Consider the following 12,275-nt stretch of genomic DNA (forward strand, 5'->3'; position numbering starts at 1 on the left):
CATAAATGTTAATAAAACGAAGCTTAGCCCCCCCTCAATTTGCATCAACCACTGAAACCACTCCTGTATAACAGAAAAGGTCCACCACACAAAAGTCCTATCCCCAAACAAAATACCCACCCCAGAGGAGTGCACCCCCCCTATCCCCCATCTATGGACTCTCCCTTACCAGCCACTCCTTTGAAAAAACAGGAACATCCCCACCATCCTTAAATGAACTTCTTGCTTAGAAAACAAACCTGGAAGGGAGACACACAGGAAAGGTGCTGAAACACCCTCCTTCTCTCTTCCCCATATCCCTTAATCCCTTACATTTACTGTTATTACTGTGAAAAGTGCCATAAGAAATAAACAAGGAAATAAGCAAGATCACCCAGCGTCTCCATACACAGTCTGTCAGATGGGAGCCTTCCCCATCCATGTCACTCACCCTTCCAGGTACCGGTCACTGTTACGGCGTGGTACTTCCTGGTGCCGAAGCGTTCAGGGCTGGGAAGAAAGTTCACACAAGCTGATACCTGTCCGCAGACCAAGCGACTCTTCCCCAGGACTGGAAGTGTGGGTCTCCCCAATGACAGTACCTGTGCACAGTCCAGTGAGGCCTCCTCGGGATTGGTGTTCATCTCCGATGGTGCCTGTCCAGGGCGCAGAACCAAAGCGATCCCTGGGACCTGCTCCCTGACCCTCCCCACCGAGGCTTCCAGAGGCTGCTAATGCAGGAACCTTCAAGATAACAGAATCCTGTGTCTCGGCCCCCCACATCTGAACCTTCATCTCCCCGGTATCAAGTTCAGCACTGTGAAGCGGTTGGAGATGGCCCCCAAAAGGCCTCCCTGTGTTCTTCATCTCCTCTTCTTCTGCTAGCTGTTTTACATAGATTTGGTGTATTTCTTTTTCCTTGACAATGGGAGAAAAGTGTTGCACCATTTTCCGGAGGTACTGCAATACCGGGTCGATTGCGTGGAGCGGACGGAGCAAGCCCCATTTCCGACTCCCTGTTCGAAAAATCCATTTTATGTAGTCCCGATGGGGGGGACGTATCGATATTAAACTGATAAGAACAGATTTTTTTTTTTTTTTACAAAATATATTTATTACTTTCTGTGCCGTTCAATACAAAACCATATATTCCAATCAAAATCATAACTAGGCATTTATAATAATTCACAAACCAAAACCCTTAAACAAAGACCCGGGAAAACATCTTCCCTCCCCTTCTCACCTACAAACCAAACCCATACTAACAACAAAAAAATCCAAATAAACTCACCCCCATCCTCCCGACCGATAGGGACCGCCTCCCCTCCACTCCTGACGCTCCACGTGGCCACCATCCCCTCTCCCCTGGATACAGAATCAGTGCCCGGCACAAGCGAACACTCTGTCTTGTGCCCCCACTTAAATCTATCACCCGCCCTCCTCCCTGACTCTGGCCCGAGCACCCCATGCCCTCAAACAAAGAAAATTACCACCTTCCTCCGTCCCCCAACCTGAGCAATGCCTGGAAGGTCCAGCTCAGCCAGGGGTGTGAAGAGCAAGAAGAGGAGGAGCCCATGAGGGCCCCGCATCCTCTCCCCGCCCTACCCCCTTACCAGCCTTCCTCCTCCTGCTGTCCTTACGCTCCCACTTTTTAGGTCTTTTTATCGGTGGAGGGCGCAGCCGAAACATCCCCTATCTGCGTCCGTCAGCCCCCACCGCGTCATTCACCGTGTCCGTCAGCCCCCCTACCATCTCCCTCAGCTCCTCTCTCGTGATCTTCACTTTACTGTCCCCCACTCCTTTACTCCCTCTCCTTCTGGTCCCGCCACCACTGCCTTCTCTGTCTCCTCTCTTTTCTCTCTTTCTCTTCCTCCGCCGTCTTCCCTGTCTCCTCCTCTCTATTGCCTTCTCCGTCCCCTTCTTCTCCACCACCGTCTTCTCCAGCCCCTCCACCCTCCTGTCTCTTTCCTCCTCTGCTCCTCCTCTCCTTAGCCTTCCGTCTTCTGGTTCCACCAAGTCCATTTCTTTCTTTCTCTCTTCTCCCGCTGCCGCTCTTCTCCTCCCGCACTGTGTCCTTTTCCTCCGTGCCTTTTCTTTCCTCTTGTCCCTCTCCTTTCTTCCCCCATCCTCCGCTCGCTCCCTGCTGCAGACAGCGTATGACCTCTGACGCGCCGGGCTCACGCCACAGGTGCGTCAGCATGCCACACCCGTGACATGCCTTCGGCGCGTCACAGTTTCTCGCCGTGCTCGGCAGATCCACAATACCTGCATTTTCTGTGCTGCACGAGGCGAGGATATGACCGTAGGCCATACAACGCGCAGAACGGGGGGCTGACGTGCATAACAACGTCCCCTGTCAGCCCCCAGGAGAACATCGCCGGAGGATGGAGGTAGCCTCCCAGCCCCGGGTCTTCTCTGAGAAGGGCCTGATACCCTCTCTTCCCAGTCCAAAACCCTAGTGAGTCCTTGAGGAGCCTTCCTGAGGAGGTGTTGTCCATATACCGCAGAAAGGTCCTCACCCTCTTCTTCCTTCACGATGGGGTTGTATACTTAGTGACCACAACCTAAAATTGGCCTTTGCAGGCTCTTCACCGCATAGTGACACATAGGTCTTCCTTCTCCATCCTCTCTTCCTCATACTCTCCTCATGCCTCTCCTCCGTTGAACGTCACATCAAAACTCCCCCTTGGATTATCCTGGAGGCATAAAACATCTTTACCTCAAGCTTGAGCAAACCCATCAGGATGGTTCTCCCGAACGTTTCCCTCCCAATTGCTCCACCTCCTTATCCTTCCACGCAAATCTCACCGTATTGGCCAGTCCGACCCGGTATCTTCTCGTCCTGTTCTATGAAAAAACTCTCTTCAAAAGGAAGCGAAAATCCTCCTCCGCTTCCTTCGACCTTTTGGCTCAGCGGGCTTTGGGGCACCTCGGTACCAAGCTTGATCTGAGCCAAAAGGCCGAGAAGCGATAACCCACAAATTGACCCCTGCACCCGCCGGGTCCCGGGGCCTCGGCAGACCTCATCGGTTTGGCAAAAGTTGGCTCCTCCTCACCCAACGCTTCCCTGGTGACAGGCGGGTGTGTTTTTTTTTAAAAGTCGCTAATGCGTCGTTAGGTCACTAGCTCTTTAATCCTAGTGCGACTATTTGTTCAATGCCCGGCAAATACACCAGTCATCGTCGGGCTTGAACTCAATTGCCCGGAGCGACTACTTTGAGTGGAAAAAAATACGCCGGTCGGTCAGCCGGCTTCAAGTCAAACGCCTGAGCAAAAAGTCTCGGCGTCATCTCTGTCAATTTCTCTTGAAACAAGATACCGGGCTCTGCCAGAAGCAAAGCCCTTCCAAAAATACGTTGAACTCGTAAGTGTTCCTCTCCACGGAAGTCTTTAGTAAAAGGCGAAAGGCTTGTGCGTAATGAAGAGAAACCAGAGTCGTATGGAAGTCAGAGGTCGGGGCCCGAGACACACACGGTGCACTCTAGGCCGGGTCCCCGCGGGTGGTCCCCGAACCCACTCTTCCAAGTTTTCGAGGGCTGTGGGTAAAAAGTCACAGACAGACAGACAGACAGACAGACAGACAGACAGACAGACAGACAGACAGACAGACAGACAGACAATCCTGGTGAAGTGATTGTATTTTTGGGGGCTCAAAAACACACACACACAATCCTGGTGAAGTGATTGTATTTTTGGGGGGGCTCAAAACACACACACACACACACACACACACACACACACACACACACACAATCCTGGTGAAGTGATTGTATTTTTTGGGGGGGCTCAAAAACACACACACACACACACACACACACACACACACACACACACACACACACACACACACTCTGGGGGCTCCTGGCCAATGTATTTTTTTTTTTTTTAGTAAAATGGCGGGAAAACGGGGGACCCCCATGAAGGGGGCTTCGCACTTGTTTCAGTTTGGATGATTCTTCTTTTTCATTCCTTCTCTTCTTCTGCTAGCTGTTTTACATAGATTTGGTGTATTTCTTTTTCCTTGACAATGGGAGAAAAGTGTTGCACCGTTCCCGGAGGTACTGCAATACGGGTCGATGCGTGGAGCGGACGGAGCAAGCCCCATTTCCGACTCCCTGTTCGAAAAATCCATTTAATATGTAGTCCCCCGATGGGGGACGTATCAGATATTAAACTGATAAGAACAGATTTTTTTTTTTTAGAAAATAATTTATTACAATCCATACCATTCATACCATACAAAATCAAAATTTTCATTCAAACTAAATCAATAATGGTATTTTTAATTCACAAAACAAATGAAAAACCCAAAACAAAAACTCAGGGGGAGCATCATCCCTCCCCGTCATCCTAAACACTAACTTTCCTATCTCCCCGTCCCTAATCTAAAATAACCCCAGCCCTAATCCCCCCTTCCATCTCTCCCGTGCAGCATGCTGCCCCACTTCCTCTCCTCCCTCTTCATCCTCCCCTCAAATCTCCTTCCACCCTCCTCACTATTCCTTCCACCCCCAATCTCTCCCCTGTCTTGACCATGTTCTGCCTGGCTTCCCACAGCCCCCGCTTAAAGAGGCTCATGAGAAGCCAGAGCAGAAACCTATCCCTATCCGTGCCCCTCGCTCTCCCTACACCTCTCTCTAGCCTAGCTCCACGTCAAAACAAAATCACCTCTAACCCTTCCTAACAACACCCGTGCCTTCGCCCATACTACTCCGGCAATGGCACAGTCCCAAAAGACATGGCGCACAGTCTCCTCCCTGCCACAAGAAGGTCTTGGGCAGGTGGGGGATCGCGCCAAGCTATGCCGGTACATGGTGGAGCGTACCGGCAAACACTTGTGGAGGCTCAACCAATTCAGGTCCTTGAGCCTGTTGTCCAGGCCCCGCGCCTGCACTCCCTCCCAGACCGCCGCCGGGATGCCCACCACAGGTGCCGGACTTACTGCCCGTCTGACCTCCTCGTACAGGTGCCTGTGGTCTAAACCTACTCGGGCGACTTCAACCTCGGGGTGTGCACGCAGCCACTTGGCCGCATGGCCAAAGTGCCACGGCAGCTGTTCCGCCCGAGGACCCGTGTTAGACCACACCATTACGCTTTCGCCTGATACGAGAAGAACACCCGCAGGAGGTAACCGGACGGGTGTAGTACTGGCTGAGCAAGCTCCGTCAACAGAAATGAAACAAAAATTGCGTCCAGCTTGAGGGGGAGATGTGGTACCCCCTACCTCCCTCCCCGATGGGACAGATCATGCGTGCCCTGGCGACCCACTCGTACCTGCCACCCCACATGAACTGAAACACCAGCCTCACTAGAGGCCTCCTCAGACAAGCCGGCAATGGGTAGATGTACGCCAAATACAATAGAGATGGCAATACATCCACCTTGAGAACCAGGACCTTGCCTAAAAGGACAAAGACCTAGCCCTCCACATCGCTAGCTTCTTCTGTACCACTGCGATGCCCATGTTCCAGTTCAGCGTCGCTGAGCCGGAGGTCTCAAAATGGACCCCCGAGTATCCTCAGGGCCCCGTTACAGAGAGATAACCCTCCGGGCACATCCGTCCTACCACTCCATCTTCCGAAAAACTTAACGGAAGACTTCGCGTGGTTAAGAACCGCCCCGACGCTCGGGTGAAGTCCCCAATAATGGCAAGGGACCTTGTCAAGCACGAGTCCTTGCAAAGCAGCAAGGATGTGTCGTCGGCGTACTGTGTCAACTTTACACGGAGACCGCCACTTCCAGGGATCAGCAAGCCCTCCACCCCTGTGTCTGCCCTAATGGCAGCCCCCAGAGGCTCCATGTACAGAACGAAGAGGAGAGCCGAGAGCGGGCATCCCTGCCTGACCCCAGACGAGAGGTCAAAAAACGTCACCTAAGTGACTGTTTACGCTAACTCGGCACCCCGCTCCGACATATAATGTACGGATCCATCCTATAAACTTCTCCCCAAATCCTAATCTACCTAACACCCTGAATAGAAAGGATCTATTCACGCGATCAAAGGCTTTCGCCTGATCTAGCGCTGCTACCATTAAAGGCAGCCCCCTATCTTCTACCCAAGCGATGGAGTCCCTGATCAACTGTAGGTTCCATCTGATCGAGCGTCCCTCTACCCCGCACGTCTGATCCTCATGGACGACGTAGGGAAGGGCTGTGCGCAACCGGTCCGCTAAAACCTTTGCAAGTAGCTTGTAATCTACGCACAGCATGGTCAACGGCCGCCAGTTGCCAAGGTCAGTTGCTTCCCCCTTCTTATAAAGAAGTGACAGCACACCGACCGCCATTGATCCCCCGGGACCCCCCGTCTCAAGGATGGCCTTCAAGACTTCGAGGACCACTGGTCCAAGTATACCCCAAAACTTGAGGTAAAACTCGGCCGGCAGCCCATCCATCCCAGGCACCTTCCCTTTTCCCATCCTCCTGAGAGCGCTCTCAACCTCCTCGAGGAGATCTGAGCCTCCATCGCATTCCTCCGGCGGACAAGTGTTCTAAAAACACATTTCCCTGCTCTACATCTATTACCCTCTCTTTAAATAAACCTCGGAAATGATCAGTTGTTACCCTGACCATTTCCTCCGGTTTTCTAACTATGCTACCATCTTCTTTCCTCACCCCATGCATTATCTTCCTACTCTGTCTGCCCCTAACCGACTTAAAGAACATAGCGGAACAAGTCTCATTATGTTCTAGAAAGCCATTATGCGCACGCTCCAGGAAAGCTCGAGCCTTCCGCTCCTGCAGCTCCCCTGAGCTGCGCCTTCAGGTCAGTGGATCTCTCCCAGTCAATCGACCCGGCCGAGGTTGCCTGCCTCGTACTCGAGTTCGAGCAACCTTTGGATACGATCCACCTCCCTCCTTTCCTCCCTTTTTTTCCTCTTACAATATCCTATTATAAAAGCCCTAATCCTTACCTTAACTAAATCCCACCACTCCAACACCCCCTCGCACATGGACCGGAGGCCTTCAAGCCCCCGAAAGAAACCAAAAAAGGTGTCAACGAAAGCTTGCTCCTCCAGCACATCCCGATCTAATTTCCAGTACCCCCTACCGAAGAGGCAGACTGGCGGCCCCACCTGCAGGAGCACCCCGTCGTGATCTGAGAAGAACACAGGCAACAGCCGCCCAGACAACTGGCCCAAAGACCTAGATAGAAAAATATAGTCGAGCCTCCGCGCAACCCCCCGAGAGTTACGCCATGTGGGACCCGCCATTGTCGGAGTAGTGTGCAGGCCTCCATCAACCAGACCATGGCAAGCCATAAGCCCGTTGATGGCGCCTGCACTACTATCCCCCGCTAACCCTAAATCTATGTTAAAATCCCCACCTATCACCAAGTGCCTATTTGTGACACACAGGGGCGCCAGACAGTCCACCATCTCCCTCCTGTCTGCCGCCACCTGTGGCCCATACACCACCACTAACCTATACCTACTATCCCTAAAAGTGACATCCACCCCCAACACCCTCCCCTGCATTACAACAAAAGTGCTCTCTACCTTCTAACCTCCCTATTCCCAAACAAAATACCCACCCCGTTGAGTGAACCCCACCTATACCCCAAACTGACTCCCCCTTATCCCACTCCCTACTAAACCTGATGACATCCCCTCCATCCCTCAGGTGAACCTCCTGTACAAAACAAACATCAAAACCCACCCCTTCCAAAAAACTAAAAACCGCCCTCCTCTTAACAAAATCCTCAAACCCCTTACATTTAAACTAAAAATATTAACAGACAGTTTATTTATAAATTAAATCCTAACCCTAATTTCAACAAAATAACTTCAACAACAAAATTAACAAAAACAGGAGACTCACCCGATGCTCCCCTGCTTCAGCCTATCCGGCGGGAACGTCTTCTCTCCTGACGTCCCCCGTCCTCCTCCATCTCTCCAACCCAGGATGCAGGCATGGTGTTAGGCCTTGGAGTGCCCTGCATCCTGGGTTCCCCACCAACACCCTCCGTTCCTCTCTCCCTGGAGGCTGCTGGACTGAGGTCGAGAGCAGGGGACCCCAACTCCCCAAGCAGGAGTTGAGATCCCCCCCTCAGACACCCAGCCCAGCGCCACGCCCTGGGAGTCTCCCTCCACCAGCTGTTGAGGGGCTGAGGAGAACAGCGAGGACAAGGGCGTTCTTCCCTCCCCCATCACTCGCTTGCCCCCCTCCTCCCCCCCACAGCCCGCCGAGCCGCTCCTCCTCTTCCCTTTCTTCTTTGGTGTTGTATGTAGCGGAGAGACATCACCCCCCCTCCCTGCTATCTCTTGCACCATTTCCCTCATCTCTTCAACGAGGGCGCTCGCCACACTGTCCCCCCACTCCCTCACCCCCTCCTCCCCATCCACAGTCCCTGCCACCGGCACCCCCTCCACTGTCGTTCTCTCTCGCTCCCCACTTTTTTGCTTCCTTCCACCTCTTTTCCTCCTTCTCCTTCCGGTCCTTCTTCTTCCGTTCCTTCTCTGTTTCCTTTGCCTCCTGATGCCACCTCTTCCTCCTCCTCCTTTCGTTCGGCCGTCTTCTCTGGGCCTGTGTTCCCTTCTTTCCCCTGTTCTTCTCCCCTTCCTCTTCTTCCCCATCCCCCGCTGCTGCTCCCCCTCCAGCTGCAGACGCGTATGACCCCTTACGAGCCGGGCATTCCCGCCACAGGTGCGCTGACGAACCGCACCCGTGGCATGCCTTCGGCTCGTCACAATCCTTCGCCTCGTGCTTTCCAGATCCACAAAATCTGCACTTTCTTGTGCTGCACGAGGCGAGGATGTGGCCGTAGGCCATACAGCGCCTGCAGAAAGGGGGCTGACGTGCATAGTACAACGTCCCCTGTCAGCCCCCAGGGAGAACATCGCAGGAGGATGGAGGTATCCACCCAGTCCCTCAGGGTCCTCCCTGAGGAGGGCCTGGAACCCTCTCCTCCCGTTCCAGAACCCCAGGGAGTCCCTGAGGTGCCTTGCTGATGAGACGTTGTCCATAAATCTCCCCAAAAATGCCCTTACCTCCTCGTCCTTTACATGCGGGTTGTAGATATTCACCGTCACGACCCTGAAATTGTTCTTTGCCAAACTTGTGACCTCGTAATTACTCATGGGCCTCACACCTCCCACAGCCCTCGCCTTCTTCATGATATCATCGTGCATTGACCTCTGTGTAGAAAGTTACATCATAGGCTTTTTCAATTGGGTTAGCCTGAAGGCATAACACGTCCTTCACCGCTAGCTTCAGGATCCCCATTAAAACAGATGGTTCTCCCAAAACTTTCTCTCCGATTGGCTCCATTTCCTTGTTGCTCCATGAAAACCTCACCGTGTTTGCAAGCCCAATCCCTGGAACCGATCTTCTTGGTCTACTTTCCGCCATCTTGTCCAGTATAAAGCTCTCTTCCAACAAAAAAGAAGCTACTAGTTAAAGAAAAGGAAATAGTGGAAATCCAAATCCTTCAAAAACAAAAAATACCGCCCTCTCCGACCTTTTGACTCAGCGAGCTCTGGGGCACCTCGGTACCAAGCTTGATCTGAGCCAAAAGGCCGAGAAGCGATAACCCACAAATTGACCCCTGCACCCGCCGGGCCCCCGGGGGCCTCGGCAGACCTCATCGGTTTGGCAAAAGTTGGCTCCTCCTCACCCAACGCTTCCCTGGTGACAGGCGGGTGTGTTTTTTTTTAAAAGTCGCTAATGCGTCGTTAGGTCACTAGCTCTTTAATCCTAGTGCGACTATTTGTTCAATGCCCGGCAAATACACCAGTCATCGTCGGGCTTGAACTCAATTGCCCGAGCGACTACTTTGAGTGGAAAAAAATACGCCGGTCGGTCAGCCGGCTTCAAGTCAAACGCCTGAGCAAAAAGTCTCGGCGTCATCTCTGTCAATTTCTCTTGAAACAAGATACCGGGCTCTGCCAGAAGCAAAGCCCTTCCAAAAATACGTTGAACTCGTAAGTGTTCCTCTCCACGGAAGTCTTTAGTAAAAGGCGAAAGGCTTGTGCGTAATGAAGAGAAACCAGAGTCGTATGGAAGTCAGAGGTCGGGGCCCGAGACACACACGGTGCACTCTAGGCCGGGTCCCGCGGGTGGTCCCCGAACCCACTCTTCCAAGTTTTCGAGGGCTGTGGGTAAAAAGTCACAGACAGACAGACAGACAGACAGACAGACAGACAGACAGATAGACAGACAGACAAGGTGAAGGGGGGCTCAAAAACACACACACACACAATCCTGGTGAAGTGATTGTATTTTTTTGGGGGGGCTCAAAAAACACACACACACACACACACACACACAATCCTGGTGAAGTGATTGTATTTTTTGGGGGGCTCAAAAAACACACACACACACACACACACACACACACACACACACACACACACACACACACACACACACACACACACACAATCCTGGTGAAGTGATTGTATTTTTGGGGGGGCTCAAAAAAACACACACACACACACACACACACACACACACACACACACACACACTCCTGGCCAATGTATTTTTTTTTTTTTTTTTTTAAGTAAAATGGCGGGAAAACGGGGACCCCCATGAAGGGGGCTTCGCACTTGTTTCAGTTTGGATGATTCTTCTTTTTCATTCCTTCTCTTCTTCTGCTAGCTGTTTTACATAGCTTGGTGTATTTCTTTTTCCTTGACAATGGGAGAAAAGTGTTGCACCGTTCCCGGAGGTACTGCAATACCGGGTCGATGCGTGGAGCGGACGGAGCAAGCCCCATTTCCGACTCCCTGTTCGAAAAATCCATTTAATATGTAGTCCCCCGATGGGGGACGTATCAGATATTAAACTGATAAGAACAGATGTTTTTTTTAAAAGATTTTATTACTGTTCAAAACCATAAGCATAATAAACAAACCATCAACAATCATAATCATCACTTCCATTAAACTCAACACAATGGCATTTGAAATTTCAAAACAAATGAAACCCAAATTACAAAATCAGGGGAGCATCTTCCCTCCCCCTCAACACCACATAAACTAGATTCCTAAACTCTAATTTCCCTATCTCCCCATACCTATCTATTCCTTTTCCCTATTCCCTTTACCACAGTCCTAAACCCCCCTTCCACCTCTCCCGGGCTGCATGCTGCCCCCACTTCCTCTCCTCCTCTTCATCCTCCCCCTCAAATTTTCTTCCACCCTCCTCACTATTCCCTCCACTCCCCAATCTCTCCCTGTCTTTACCATGTTCTGTCTGGCTTCCCACAGCCCCCCGTTTAAAGAGGCTCATGAGAAGCCATAGTAGAAATCTGTCCCTTTCCGTCCCCTCGCTCTCCCTACACCTCTCTCTAACCAAGCCCACGACAAAATAAAATCCCCTCTTACCTTTCCTAACAACACCCGTGCCTTAGCCCACACTACTCCGGCAAAGGCACAGTCCCAAAAGGCATGGCGCACTGTCTCCTCCCCACCACAAGATGGCCTTGGGCAGGTGGGGGATCGCGCCAAGCTATGCCGGTACATAATGGAACGCACCGGCAAACACTTGTGGAGGCTCAACCAATTCAGGTCCTTGAGCCTGTTGTCCAGGCCCCGCGCCTGCACTCCCTCCCAGACCGCTTCCGGGATACCCACCACAGGTGCCGGACACCCTCCTGTCTGACCTCCTCGTACAGGTGCTTGTGGTCTAAACCTACTCGGGCGACTTCAACCTCGGGGTGCGCACGTAACCACTTGGCCGCGTGCCCAAAGTGCCACGGCAGCTGTTCCGCCCGAGGACCCGTGTTAGACCACACCATTACGCTTTCGCCTGGTATGAGAAGAACACCCGCAGGAGGTAACCGGACGGGTGTACTACCGGATGAGCAAGCTCCGTCAACGAAAAGAAACAAAAATTGAGTCCAGCTTGAGGGGGAAGTGTGGTACCCCCTACCTCCCTCCCCGATGGGGCAAATCATGCGTGCCCTGGCGACCCACTCGTACCTGCCACCCCACATGAACTGAAACACTAGCCTCACTAGAGGCCTCCTCAGACAAGCCGGCAATGGGTAGATGTACGCCAAATACAAAAGAGATGGCAATACATCCACCTTGAGGACCAGGACCTTGCCTACAAAAGACAACGACCTAGCCCTCCACATCGCTAGCTTCCTCTGTACCACTGCGATGCCCATGTTCCAGTTCAGCGTCGCTGAGCCGGAGGTCTCAAAATGAACCCCGAGAATCTTCAGGGCCCCGTTACAGAGAGATAACCCCCCGGGCACATCCGTCCTACCACGCCATCTTCCGAAAAACTTAACGGAAGACTTTGCGTGGTTAAGAACCGCTCCCGACGCTCGGGTGAAGTCCCCAATA

General features: G+C 52.3%; 2 non-coding genes and 3 pseudogenes across 2 annotated transcripts; all 5 read right to left on the bottom strand.

Annotated features, from left to right (window-relative positions):
* Nucleotides 1-913: 913 nt before the first annotated feature.
* LOC123724760 (uncharacterized) lies at nt 914-1,091 on the bottom strand (annotated as a pseudogene).
* A 2,209-nt stretch (nt 1,092-3,300) lies between these two features.
* Nucleotides 3,301-3,417, bottom strand: LOC123724795 (U5 spliceosomal RNA). The gene has a single exon (XR_006757272.1). It is a non-coding gene; the product is annotated as a U5 spliceosomal RNA (small nuclear RNA).
* A 598-nt stretch (nt 3,418-4,015) lies between these two features.
* On the bottom strand, nt 4,016-4,193 carry LOC123724734 (uncharacterized; annotated as a pseudogene).
* A 5,663-nt stretch (nt 4,194-9,856) lies between these two features.
* Nucleotides 9,857-9,973, bottom strand: LOC123724796 (U5 spliceosomal RNA). The gene has a single exon (XR_006757273.1). It is a non-coding gene; the product is annotated as a U5 spliceosomal RNA (small nuclear RNA).
* A 653-nt stretch (nt 9,974-10,626) lies between these two features.
* LOC123724721 (uncharacterized) lies at nt 10,627-10,798 on the bottom strand (annotated as a pseudogene).
* Nucleotides 10,799-12,275: the final 1,477 nt, after the last annotated feature.

This window comes from Salmo salar, chromosome ssa10 (assembly GCF_905237065.1).
Source record: "Salmo salar chromosome ssa10, Ssal_v3.1, whole genome shotgun sequence".
NCBI lineage: Eukaryota > Metazoa > Chordata > Actinopteri > Salmoniformes > Salmonidae > Salmo > Salmo salar.